This window comes from Sesamum indicum, linkage group LG7 (assembly GCF_026168435.1).
Source record: "Sesamum indicum cultivar Baizhima isolate 11 linkage group LG7, ASM2616843v1, whole genome shotgun sequence".
NCBI lineage: Eukaryota > Viridiplantae > Streptophyta > Magnoliopsida > Lamiales > Pedaliaceae > Sesamum > Sesamum indicum.
The window spans coordinates 1,731,350-1,746,165 of NC_142663.1; positions in this window are offsets into that span (position 1 = coordinate 1,731,350).

The following is a 14,816-nucleotide window of genomic DNA, read 5'->3' on the forward strand; positions in this document are numbered from 1 at the left end:
ACAAGTTTGTATAAAATGGAAACAAACTTGCTCTAATAATACCGCGTAAAACACCTAAATTTTGAACGTTCTCAGAATTCGACGAAATTTGACCCAATTTTTGGTCTAGACCCAAGAATTTGTGTGGTAAATTTGCTAAACTTAATAATAACTATAAGTTTGTATAAATGGGAAACGAACATGCTTTAATAAAACCGTGCAGAACAGTTAAATTATGAACGTTTTCAAAATTGGAGGAAACTTGATCCAAACGTTGATCTACACCCAAGAATTTTTGTGGCAAATTTGCTAAGCTTAATTATAACTACAAGTTTGTGTAAAAGGGAAACAAAATTGTTCTAATAAAACAATGCAAAACATCTAAATTTTGAACGTTATTAGAATTTGACGAAATTTGACCCAAATCTTGGTCTAGACCAATGAATTTGTTTGGTAAATTTGCTAAGCATAATAATAACTACAAGTTTGTATAAAAAGAAAACAAACTTGCACTTATAAAACCGCGTAAAACACCTAAATTTTGGACGTTCTCAAAATTCGACGAAACTTGACCTAAACGTTGGTCTAGACACAAGAATTTGTGTGGTAAATTTGCTAACGTAATAATAACTATAAGTTTGTATAAAGTGGAAACGAACTTGCTTTAATAAGATTGTGTAAAACAACTAAATTTTGAACGTTCTTATAATTCGACGAGATTTGACCCAGACGTTCGTCTAGACCCAAGAATTTATGTGGTAAATTTGCTGAGCTTAATAATAACTACAAGTTTGTAAAAAAGGGAAACAAAATTGTTCTAATAAAACTGTGCAAAACAACTAAATTTTGAACGTTCTTAGAATTCGACGAAACTTGACCCAAACGTTGGTCTAGACCAAAGAATTTGTGGTAAGTTTGCTAAGCTTAATAATAACTACAAGTTTATATAAATGGGGAAACAAAATTGTTCTTATAAAACCGAGCAAAACAGCTAAATGTTGAACGTTCTCAGAATTCGACGAAGCTTGACCCAAACATTGGTCTAAACCAAAGAATTTGTGTGGTAAATTTGCTAAGCGTAATAATAACTACAAGTATGTATAAAAGGGAAACGAACTCTCTCTAATAAAATCGTGTAAAACAGCTAAATTTTGAACGTTATCAGAATTCAACGAAACTTGGCCTAAACGTTGGTCTAGACCCAAGAATTTGTGTTCTAAATTTGCTGAGCGTAATAATAATTACAAGTTTGTATTAAAGGGAAACGAATTTGCTTTAATAAAATCATGCAAAACAGCTAAATTTTGAACGTTCTTAGAATTCGACGAAACTTGATCCAAACGTCTAGACCAAAGATTTTATATGGTAAATTTGCTAAGCGTAATAATGGTTACAAATTTGTATAAAAGAAAAACGAACTTGCATTAATAAAACAGTGTAAAGCAGCTAAATTTTGAACGGTCTTAGAATTCGACGAAATTTGACCCAAACGTTGGTCTACACCCAAGAATTTGTGTGGTAAATTTTCTAACCTTAATAATAACTACAAATTTGTATAATAGGGAAACAAAATTGTTCTAATAAAATTGTGCAAACAACTAAATTTTGAATATTTTTAGAATTTGACAAAACTTGACCCAAACGTCGGTCTATACCCAAGAATTTGTGTGGTAAATTTGCTAAGCTTAATAATAACTACAAGTTTGTATAAAAGGGAAACAAAATTGTTCTAATAAAACCATGCAAAACAACTAAATTTTGAACGTTATCAGAATTCGATGAAACTTTACCCAAATCTTGGTCTAGACCCATGAATTTGTGTGGTAAATTTGCTAAGCATAATAATAACTACAAGTTTGTATGAAATGGAAACAAACTTGCTCTAATAAAACCGCGTAAAACACCTAAATTTTGAACGTTATTAGAATTTGACGAAACTTGACCCAAACGTTGGTCTAGACCCAAGAATTTGTGTGGTAAATTTGCTAAACTTAATAATAACTACAAGTTTGTATAAAATGTAAACGAACTTGCTTTAATAAGACCGTGTAAAACAGCTAAATTTTGAACATTCTTATAATTCGACAAAATTTGACCCAAACGTTCGTCTAGACCCAAGAATTTATGTGGTAAATTTGCTGAGCTTGATAATAAGTACAAGTTTGTATAAAAGGGAAACAAAATTGTTCTAATAAAACTGTGCAAAACAGCTAAATTTTGAACGTTCTTAGAATTCGACGAAACTTGACCCAAACATTGGTCTAGACCCAAGAATTTGTGTGGTAAATTTGCTAAGTGTATTAATAACTACAAGTTTGTATAAAAGGAAAACGAACTCTCTCTAATAAAACCGTGTAAAACAGCTAAATTTTGAACGTTCTCAGAATTCGACGAAACTTGGCCCAAACGTTGGTCTAGACCCAAGAATTTGTGTGCTAAATTTGCTGAGCGTAATAATAATTACAAGTTTGTATAAAAGGAAAACGAACTTGCTTTAATAAAACCATGCAAAACAGCAAAATTTTGAACGTTCTTAGAATTCAACGAAACATGACCCAAACGTCTAGACCCAAGAATATATATGGTAAATTTGCTAAGCGTAATAATAGTTACAAGTTTGTATAAAAGGGAAAGGAACTTGTTTTAAAAAAACAGTGTAAAAATGTTAAATTTAGAACGTTCTTAGAATTCAATGAAACTTCACCCAAACGTTGGTCTAGACCCAAGAATTTGTGTGGTAAATTTGCTAAACTTAATAATAACTACAAGTTTGTACAAAATGTAAACGAACTTGCTTTAATAAGACCATGTAAAACAGCTAAATTTTGAACGTTTTTATAATTCGACGAAATTTGACCCAAACGTTCGTCTAGACCCAATAATTTATGTGGTAAATTTGCTGAGCTTAATAATAACAACAAGTTTGTATAAAAGGGAAACAAAATTATTCTAATAAAATCGAGCAAAACAGCTAAATTTTGAACGTTCTCAGAATTCGACGAAGCTTGACCCAAACATTGGTCTAGACCCAAGAAGTTGTGTGGTAAATTTGCTAAGCATAATAATAACTACAAGTTTGTATAAAAGGGAAACGAACTCTCTAATAAACCGTGTAAAACAGCTAAATTTTGAACGTTCTAAAAATCCGACGAAACTTGGCCCAAACGTTGATCTAGACCCAAGAATTTGTGTGCTAAATTTTTTGAGCGTAATAATAATTACAAGTTTGTATAAAAGGGAAACGAACTTGCTTTAATAAAAACCGTGCAAAACAGCTAAATTTTGAACGTTCTTAGAATTCGACGATATTTGACCCAAACGTTGGTCTACACCCAAGAATTTGTGTGGTAAATTTGCTAACCTTAATAATAACTACAAGTTTGTATAAATGGGAAACAAAATTATTGTAATAAAATTGTGCAAAATAGCTAAATTTTGAACGTTCTTAGAATTCGACGAAACTTGACCCAAACGTCGGTCTATACCCAAGAATTTCTGTGGTAAATTTGCTAAGCATAATAATAACTACAAGTTTGTATAAAAGGGAAACAAAATTGTTCTAATAAAACCGTGGAAAACATCTAAATTTTGAACGTTATCTGAATTCGACGAAACCTGACCCAAACGTTGGTCTAGACCCATGAATTTGTGTGGTAAATTTGCTAAGCATAAAAAGATATTAGAACTTTGTACAAAATGGAAACAAACTTGCTCTAATAATACCGCGTAAATCACCTAAATTTTGAACGTTCTCAGAACTCGACGAAACTTGACCCAAACGTTGGTCTACACCCAAGAATTTGTGTAGTAAATTTTCTAAGCTTAATAATAACTACAAGTTTGTGTAAAAGGGAAACAAAATTGTTCTAATAAAACAATGCAAAACATCTAAATTTTGAACGTTATCAGAATCCGACGAAACTTGGCCCGAACGTTGGTCTATACCCAAGAATTTGTGTGCTAAATTTGCTGAGCGTAATAATAATTACAAGTTTGTATAAAAGGAAAACGAACTTGCTTTAATAAAATCGTGCAAAACAGCTAAATTTTGAACGTTCTTAGAATTCGACGAAACTTGACCCAAACGTTCGTCTAGACCCAGGAATTTATGTGGTAAAATTTGCTAAGCTTAATAATAACTACAAGTTTGTTCTAATAAAACTGTGCAAAACAGCTAAATTTTGAACGTTCTTAGAATTCGACGAAACTTGACCCAAATGTTGGTCTAGACCAAAGAATTTGTGTGGTAAGTTTTCTAAGCTTGATAATAACTACAAGTTTATATAAAAGGGAAACAAAATTGTTCTAATAAAACCGAGCAAAACAGCTAAATTTGAACGTTCTCAGAATTCGACGAAGATTGACCCAAACATTGGTCTAGACCCACGAATTTGTGTGGTAAATTTGCTAAGCATAATACTAACTTCAAGTTTGTATAAAAGGGAAACGAACTCTCTCTAATAAAACCGTATAAAACAGCTAAATTTTGAACGTTCTTAGAATTCGACGAAACTTGGCGCAAATGTTGGGTCTAGACCCAAGACTTTGTGTGGTAAATTTGCTGAACATAATAATAACTACAAATTTGTATAAAAGGGAAACAAACTTGCTTTAATAAAATCGTGCAAAACAACTAAATTTTGAACGTTCTCAGAAATCGACGAAACTTGAACCAAACGTCTAAACCCATGAGTTTATATTGTAAATTTTCTAAGCGTAATAATAGTCATAAGTTTGTATAAAAGGGAAACGAACTTGCTTTAATAAAACCGTATAAAACAGCTAAATTTTGAACGTTCTTAGAATTCGATGAAATTTGACCCAAACGTTCGTCTAGACCCAAGAATTTATGTCGTAAATTTTCTAAGCTTAATAATAACTACAAATTTGTATTAAAGGGAAACAAAATTGTTCTAATAAAAAACTGTGCAAAACAGTTAAATTTTGAACGTTCTTAGAATCCGACGAAACTTCACCCAAACGTTGGCCTAGACCAAAGAATTTGTGTGGTAAGTTTTCTAAGCTTAATAATAACTGCAAGTTTATATAAAAGGGAAATAAAATTGTTCTGATAAAACCGAGCAAAACAGCTAAATTTTGAACGTTCTCAGAATTCGACGAAGGTTGTACCAAACATTGGTCTAGACCCAAGAATTTGTGTGGTAAATTTGCTAAGCGTAATAATAACTACAAGTTTGTATAAAAGGGAAACGAACTCTCTCTAATAAAACCGTGTAAAACAGCTAAATTTTGAACGTCCTTAGAATTCGACGAAACTTGACCCAAATGTCTAGACCGAAGAATTTATATGGTAAATTTGCTAAGCGTAATAATGGTTACAAGTATGTATAAAAGAAAAACGAACTTGCTTTAATAAAACAGTGTAAAACAGGTAAATTTTGAACATTCTTAGAATTCGACGAAATTTGACCCAAACGTTGGTCTACACCCAAGAATTTGTGTGGTAAATTTGCTAACCTTAATAATAACTACAAGTTTGTATAAAAGGAAAACAAAATTGTTCTAATAAAATTGTGCAAAACAGCTAAATTTTGAACATTCTTAGAATTCGACGAAACTTGACCCAAACGTCGGTCCATACCCAAGAATTTGTGTGGTAAATTTGCTAAGCATAATAATAACTACAAGTTTGTATAAAACAGAAACAAAATTTTTCTAATAAAACCGTGGGAAACATCTAAATTTTGAATGTTATCAGAATTCGACGAAACTTGACCCAAACGTTGGTCTAGACCCATGAATTTGTGTGGTAATTTGCAAAGCATAATAATAATTACAAGTTTGTATAAAATGAAAACATACTTGCTCTAATAATACCGCGTAAAACACCTAAATTTTGAACGTTCTCAGAATTCGACGAAATTTGACCCAAATTTTGGTCTAGACCCAAGAATTTGTGTGGTAAATTTGCTAAACTTAATAATAACTACAAGTTTGTATAAATGGAAAACGAACATGCTTTAATAAAAACGTGCAGAAGAGCTAAATTATGAAGGCTTTCAGAATTGGAGGAAACTTGATCCAAACGTTGATCTACACCCAAGAATTTGTGTGGTAAATTTGCTAAGCTTAATAATAACTACAAGTTTGTATAAAAGGGAAACAAAATTGTTCTAATAAAACAATGCAAAACATCTAAATTTTGAACGTTATCAGAATTTGACGATATTTGACCCAAATCTTGGTCTAGACCCATGAATTTTTGTGGTAAATTTGCTAAGCTTAATAATAACTATAAGTTTGCATAAAAAGGGAAACAAAATTGTTCTAATAAAACCATGCAAAACATCTAAATTTTGAACGTTATCAGAATTCGACGAAACTTGACCCAAATCTTGGTCTAGACCCATGAATTTGTGTGGTAAATTTGCTAAGCATAATAACTACAAGTTTCTATAAAATGGAAACAAACTTGCTCTAATAAAACTTCATAAAACACCTAAATTTTGGACGTTTTTAGAATTCGACAAACCTCGACCCAAATGTTGGTCTAGACCCAAGTATTTATGTAGTAAATTTGCTAAACTTAATAATAACTACAAGTTTGTATAAAAGGAAAACGAAATTGTTTTAATAAAACTGCGTAAAACACCTAAATTTTGAACGTTCTCAGAATTCGACGAAATTTAACTCAAACGTTCTTCCAGACCCAAGAATTTATGTGGTAAATTTGCGAAGCTTAATAATAACTACAAGTTTGTATAAAATAGAAACAAAATTGTTCTAATAAAACCGTGTAAAACAACTAAATTTTGAACGTTCTCAGAATTCGACGAAACATGGCCCAAACGTTGGTCTAGACCCAAGAATTTGTGTGCTAAATTTGCTGAGCGTAATAATAATTACAAGTTTGTATAAAAGGGAAACGAACTTGTTTTAATAAAACCGTGCAAAACAGCTAAATTTTGAACGTTCTTAGAATTCGACGAAACTTGACACAAACGTCGGTCTATACCCAAGAATTTGTGTGGTAAATTTGCTAAGTTTAATAATAACTACAAATTTGTATAAAAGGGAAACAAAATTGTTCTAATAAAACCATGCAAAACATCTAAATTTGGAACGTTATCAGAATTCGACGAAACGTGACCCAAACGTTGGTCTAAACCCATGAATTTGTGTGGTAATTTGCTAAGCATAATAATAATTACAAGTTTGTATAAAATGGAAACAAACTTGCTCTAAAAATACCGCGTAAAACACCTAAATTTTGAACGTTATCAGAATTGACGAAACTTGACCCAAATTTTGGTCTAGACCCAAGAATTTGCGTTGTAAAGTTGCAAAACTTAATAATAACTACAAGTTTGTATAATAGAAAAACAAACATGCTTTAATAAAACCGTGCAGAACAGCTAAATTATGAATGTTTTCGGAATTGGAGGAAACTTGATTCAAACGTTGGTCTACACCCTTGAATTTGTGTGGTAAATTTGCTAAGCTTAATAATAACTACAAGTTTGTATAAAAGGGAAACAAAATTGTTCTAATAAAACTGTGCAAAACAGCTATATTTTGAACGTTCTTAGAATTCGACGAAACTTGACACAAACGTCGGTCTATACCCAAGAATTTGTGTGGTAAATTTGCTAAGTTTAATAATAACTACAAATTTGTATAAAAGAGAAACAAAATTGTTCTAATAAAACCATGCAAAACATCTAAATTTGGAACGTTATCAGAATTCGACGAAACGTGACCCAAACGTTGGTCTAAACCCATGAATTTGTGTGGTAATTTGCTAAGCATAATAATAATTACAAGTTTGTATAAAATGGAAACAAACTTGCTCTAACAATACCGCGTAAAACACCTAAATTTTGAACGTTATTAGAATTGACGAAACTTGACCCAAATTTTGGTCTAGACCCAAGAATTTCCGTGGTAAAGTTGCAAAACTTAATAATAACTTCAAGTTTGTATAATAGAAAAACAAACATGCTTTAATAAAACCGTGCAGAACTGCTAAATTATGAATGTTTTCAGAATTGGAGGAAACTTGATTCAAACGTTGGTCTACACCCTTGAATTTGTGTGGTAAATTTGCTAAGCTTAATAATAACTACAAGTTTGTGCAAAAGGGAAACAAAATTGTTCTAATAAAACTGTGCAAAACAGCTATATTTTGAACGTTTTTAGAATTCGACGAAATTTAACCCAAACGTCGGTCTATACCCAAGAATTTGTGTGTTAAATTTTCTAAGCTTAATAATAACTACAAGTTTGTATAAAAGGGAAACAAAATTGTTCTAATAAAACCATGCAAAACATCTAAATTTGGAACGTTATCAGAATTCGACGAAACGTGACCCAAACGTTGGTCTAAACCCATGAATTTGTGTGGTAATTTGCTAAGCATAATAATAATTACAAGTTTGTATAACATAGAAACAAACTTGCTCTAATAATACCGTGTAAAACACCTAAATTTTGAACGTTATTAGAATTGACGAAATTTGACCCAAATTTTGGTCTAGACCCAAGAATTTGTGTGGTAAAGTTGCTAAACTTAATAATAACTACAAGTTTGTATAAAAGAAAAACGAACATGCTTTAATAAAACCGTGCAACACAGCTAAATTATGAACGTTTTCAGAATTGGAGGAAACTTGATTGAAACGTTAGTCTACACCCAAGAATTTGTGTTGTAAATTTGCAAAGCTTAATAATAACTACAAGTTTGTGCAAAAGGGAAACAAAATTGTTCTAATGAAACAATGCAAAACATTTAAATTTTGAACGTTATCAGAATTTGACGAAATTTGACCCAAATCTTGGTCTAGAACCATGAATTTGTGTGCTAAATTTGCTAAGCTTAATAATAACTACAAGTTTGTGTAAAAGGGAAACAAAATTGTTCTAATAAAAACATGCAAAACATCTAAATTTTGAACGTTATCAGAATTCGACGAAATTTGACCCAAACGTTCGTCTAGACCCAAGAATTTATGTGGTAAATTTGCTGAGCTTGATAATAAGTACAAGTTTGTATAAAAGGGAAACAAAATTGTTCTAATAAAACTGTGCAAAACAGCTAAATTTTGAACGTTCTTAGAATTCGACGAAACTTGACCCAAACATTGGTCTAGACCCAAGAATTTGTGTGGTAAATTTGCTAAGTGTATTAATAACTACAAGTTTGTATAAAAGGAAAACGAACTCTCTCTAATAAAACCGTGTAAAACAGCTAAATTTTGAACGTTCTCAGAATTCGACGAAACTTGGCCCAAACGTTGGTCTAGACCCAAGAATTTGTGTGCTAAATTTGCTGAGCGTAATAATAATTACAAGTTTGTATAAAAGGAAAACGAACTTGCTTTAATAAAACCATGCAAAACAGCAAAATTTTGAACGTTCTTAGAATTCGACGAAACATGACCCAAACGTCTAGACCCAAGAATATATATGGTAAATTTGCTAAGTGTAATAATAGTTACAAGTTTGTATAAAAGGGAAAGGAACTTGCTTTAAAAAAACAGTGTAAAAATGTTAAATTTAGAACGTTCTTAGAATTCAACGAAACTTCACCCAAACGTTGGTCTAGACCCAAGAATTTGTGTGGTAAATTTGCTAAACTTAATAATAACTACAAGTTTGTACAAAATGTAAACGAACTTGCTTTAATAAGACCGTGTAAAACAGCTAAATTTTGAACGTTCTTATAATTCGACGAAATTTGACCCAAACGTTCGTCTAGACCCAATAATTTATGTGGTAAATTTGCTGAGCTTAATAATAACAACAAGTTTGTATAAAAGGGAAACAAAATTATTCTAATAAAATCGAGCAAAACAGCTAAATTTTGAACGTTCTCAGAATTCGACGAAGCTTGACCCAAACATTGGTCTAGACCCAAGAAGTTGTGTGGTAAATTTGCTAAGCATAATAATAACTACAAGTTTGTATAAAAGGGAAACGAACTCTCTAATAAACCGTGTAAAACAGCTAAATTTTGAACGTTCTAAGAATCCGACGAAACTTGGCCCAAACGTTGATCTAGACCCAAGAATTTGTGTGCTAAATTTTTTGAGCGTAATAATAATTACAAGTTTGTATAAAAGGGAAACGAACTTGCTTTAATAAAACCGTGCAAAACAGCTAAATTTTGAACGTTCTTAGAATTCGACGATATTTGACCCAAACGTTGGTCTACACCCAAGAATTTGTGTGGTAAATTTGCTAACCTTAATAATAACTACAAGTTTGTATAAAACGGAAACAAAATTGTTGTAATAAAATTGTGCAAAACAGCTAAATTTTGAACGTTCTTAGAATTCGACGAAACTTGACCCAAACGTCGGTCTATACCCAAGAATTTCTGTGGTAAATTTTCTAAGCATAATAATAACTACAAGTTTGTATAAAAGGGAAACAAAATTGTTCTAATAAAACCGTGGAAAACATCTAAATTTTGAACGTTATCAAAATTCGACGAAACTTGACCCAAACGTTGGTCTAGACCCATGAATTTGTGTGGTAAATTTGCTATGCATAAAAAGATATTAGAACTTTGTACAAAATGGAAACAAACTTGCTCTAATAATACCGCGTAAATCACCTAAATTTTGAACGTTCTCAGAACTCGACGAAACTTGACCCAAACGTTGGTCTACACCCAAGAATTTGTGTGGTAAATTTTCTAAGCTTAATAATAACTACAAGTTTGTGTAAAAGGGAAACAAAATTGTTCTAATAAAACCATGCAAAACATCTAAATTTTGAACGTTATCAGAATCCGACGAAACTTGGCCCAAACGTTGGTCTATACCCAAGAATTTGTGTGCTAAATTTGCTGAGCGTAATAATAATTACAAGTTTGTATAAAAGGAAAACGAACTTGCTTTAATAAAATCGTGCAAAACAGCTAAATTTTGAACGTTCTTAGAATTCGACGAAACTTGACCCAAACGTCTAGACCCAAGAATTTATATGGTAAATTTGCTAAGCGTAATAATAGTTACAAATTTGTATAAAAGGGAAACGAACTTGCTTTAATAAAACAATGTAAAACAGTTAAATTTAGAACGTTCTTAGAATTCGACAAAATTTGACCCAGACGTTGGTCTACACCCAAGAATTTGTGTGCTAAATTTTCTAAGCTTAATAATAACTACAAGTTTGTGTAAAAGGGAAACAAAATTGTTCTAATAAAACTGTGCAAAACAGCTAAATTTTGAACTTTTTAAAATTCGACGAAATTTGACCCAAACGTTGGTCTGCACCCAAGAATTATGTGGTAAATTTGCTAAGCTTAATAATAACTTCAAGTTTGTATAAAAGGGAAACAAAATTGTTCAAATAAACCATGCAGAACATCTAAATTTTGAACGTTATCAGAATTCGACGAAACTTTACCCAAATATTGGTCTACACCCATGAATTTGTGTGGTAAATTTGCTAAGCATAATAATAACTACAAGTTTGTATAAAATGGAGACAAACTTGCTCTAATAAAACCGCGTAAAACACCTAAATTTTGAACGTTATCAGAATTCAACGAAAACTTAACCCAAATGTTGGTCTAGACCCAAGAATTTGTGTGGTAAATTTGCTAAACATAATAATAACTACAAGTTTGAATAAAATGTAAACGAACTTGCTTTAATGAGACCGTATAAAACAGCTAAATTTTGAACGTTCTTATAATTCGACGAAATTTGACCCAAACGTTCGTCTAGACCCAAGAATTTATGTGGTAAATTTGCTGAGCTTAGTAATAACTACAAGTTTGTATAAAAGGGAAACAAAATTGTTCTAATAAAATTGTGCAAAACAGCTAAATTTTGAACGTTCTTAGAATTCGACGAAACGTGACCCAAACGTTGGTCTAGACCAAAGAATTTGTCTGGTAAGTTTGCTAAGCTTAATAATAACTACAAGTTTATGAAAAAGGGAAACAAAATTGTTCTAATAAAACCGAACAAAACAACTAAATTTTGAACGCTCTCAGAATTCGACGAAGTTTGACCCAAACATTGGTTTAGACCCAAGAATTGGTGTGGTAAATTTGCAAAGCGTAATAATAACTTCAAGTTCGTATAAAAGGAAAACGAACTCTCTCTAATAAAACCGTGTAAAATAGCTAAATTTTGAACGTTCTCAGAATTTAACGAAACTTGGCCCAAACGTTGGCCTAGACCCAAGAATTCCTGTGCTAAATTTGCTGAGCGTAATAATAATTACAAGTTTGTATAAAAGGGAAACAAACTTGCTTTAATAAAACCGTGCAAAACAGCTAAATTTTGAACGTTCTTAGAATTCGACGAAACTTGACCCAAACGTCTAGAGCCAAGAATTTATATAGTAAATTTGCTAAGCGTAATAATAGTTACAAATTTGTATAAAAGGGAAACGAACTTGCTTTAATAAAACAATGTAAAACAGTTAAATTTAGAACGTTCTTAGAATTCGACGAAATTTGACCCAAATGTTGATGTACACCCAAGAATTTGTGTGGTAAATTTTCTAAGCTTAATAATAACTACAAGTTTGTATAAAAGGGAAACAAAATTGTTCTAATAATACTGTGCAAAACAGCTAAATTTTGAACTTTCTTAGAATTCGACGAAATTTGACCCAAATGTTGGTCTGCACCCAAGAATTTGTGTGGTAAATTTGCTAAGCATAATAATAACTACAAGTTTGTATAAAAGGGAAACAAAATTGTTCTAATAAAACCATGCAAAACATCTATATTTTGAATGTTATCAGAATTCGACGAAACTTTACCCAAATATTGGTCTAGACCCATGAATTTGTGTGGTAAATTTGCTAAGCATAATAATAACTACAAGTTTGTATAAAATGGAAACAAACTTGCTCTAATAAAATCGCGTAAAACACCTAAATTTTGAACGTTATCAGAATTCGACGAAACTTGACCCAAACGTTGGTCAAGACCCAAGAATTTGTGTGGTAAATTTGCTAAACTTAATAATAACTACAAGTTTGTATAAAGTGTAAACGAACTTGCTTTAATAAGACCGTGTAAAACAGCTAAATTTTGAACGTTTCTTATAATTCGACAAAATTTGACCCAAACGTTCGTCTAGACCCAAGATTTATGTGGTAAATTTGCTGAGCTTAATAATAACTACAACTTTGTATAAAAGGGAAACAAAATTGTTCTAATAAAACTATGCAAAATAGCTAAATTTTGAATGTTTTCAGAATTCGACGAAACTTGACCCAAACGTCTAGACCCAAGAATTTATATGGTAAATTTGCTAAGCGTAATAATAGTTACAAATTTGTATAAAAGAGAAACGAACTTGCTTTAATAAAACAGTGTAAAACATTTAAATTTAGAACGTTCTTAGAATTCGACGAAATTTGACCCAAACGTTGGTCTAGACCCAGGAATTTGTGTGGTAAATTTGCTAAACTTAATAATAACTACAAGTTTGTATAAAATAGAAACGAACTTGCTTTAATAAAACCGTGTAAAACAGCTAAATTTTGAACGTTCTTATAATACGACAAAATTTGACCCAAACGTTCGTCTAGGCCCATGAATTTATGTGGTAAATTTGCTGAGCTTTATAATAACTACAAGTTTGTATAAAAGGGAAACAAAATTGTTCTAATAAAATTGTGCAAAACAGCTAAATTTTGAACGTTCTTAGAATTCGACGAAACGTGACCGAAACGTTGGTCTAGACCAAAGAATTTGTCTGGTAAGTTTGCTAAGCTTAATAATAACTACAAGTTTATGTAGAAGGGAAACAAAATTGTTCTAATAAAACCGAACAAAACAGCTAAATTTTGAACGCTCTCAGAATTCGACGAAGCTTGACCCAAACATTGGTCTAGACCCAAGAATTGGTGTGGTAAATTTGCTAAGCGTAATAATAACTTCAAGTTTGTATAAAAGGAAAACGAACTCTCTCTAATAAAACCGTGTAAAATAGATAAATTTTGAACGTTCTTAGAATTCAACGAAACTTGGCCCAAACGTTGGCCTAGACCCAAGAATTCCTGTGCTAAATTTGCTGAGCGTAATAATAATTACAAGTTTGTATAAAAGGGAAACGAACTTGCTTTAATTAAACCGTGCAAAACAGCTAAATTTTCAACGTTCTTAGAATTCGACGAAACTTGACCCAAACGTCTAGACCCAAGAATTTATATGGTAAATTTGCTAAGCGTAATAATAGTTACAAATTTGTATAAAAGGGAAACGAACTTGCTTTAATAAAACAGTGTAAAACAGTTAAATTTAGAACGTTCTTAGAATTCGACGAAATTTGACCCAATCGTTGGTCTAGACCCAAGAATTTGTGTGGTAAATTTGCTAAGTTTAATAATAACTACAAGTTTATATAAAATGGAAACAAAATTGTTCTAATAAAATGGAGCAAAACAGCTAAATTTTTAACGTTATCCGAATTCGACGAAGGTTGACCCAAACATTGGTCTAGACCCAAGAATTTGTGTGGTACATTTGCTAAGCGTAATAATAGTCATAAGTTTGTGTAAAAGGGAAACGAACTTGCTTTAGTAAAACTATGTAAAACAGCTAAATTTGAACGTTTTAAGAATTCGATGAAATTTGACCCAAACGTTCTTCTAGACCCTGCAATTTATGTGGTAAATTTGCTAAGCTTAATAATAACTACAAGTTCGTATAAAAGGGAAACAAAATTATTCTAATAAAACTGTGCAAAACAGCTAAATTTTGAACTTTCTTAGAATTCGACGAAATTTGACCCAAACGTTGGTCTGCACCCAAGAATTTGTGTGGTAAATTTGCTAAGCTTAATAATAACTACAAGTTTGTATAAAAGGGAAACAAAATTGTTCAAATAAAACCATGC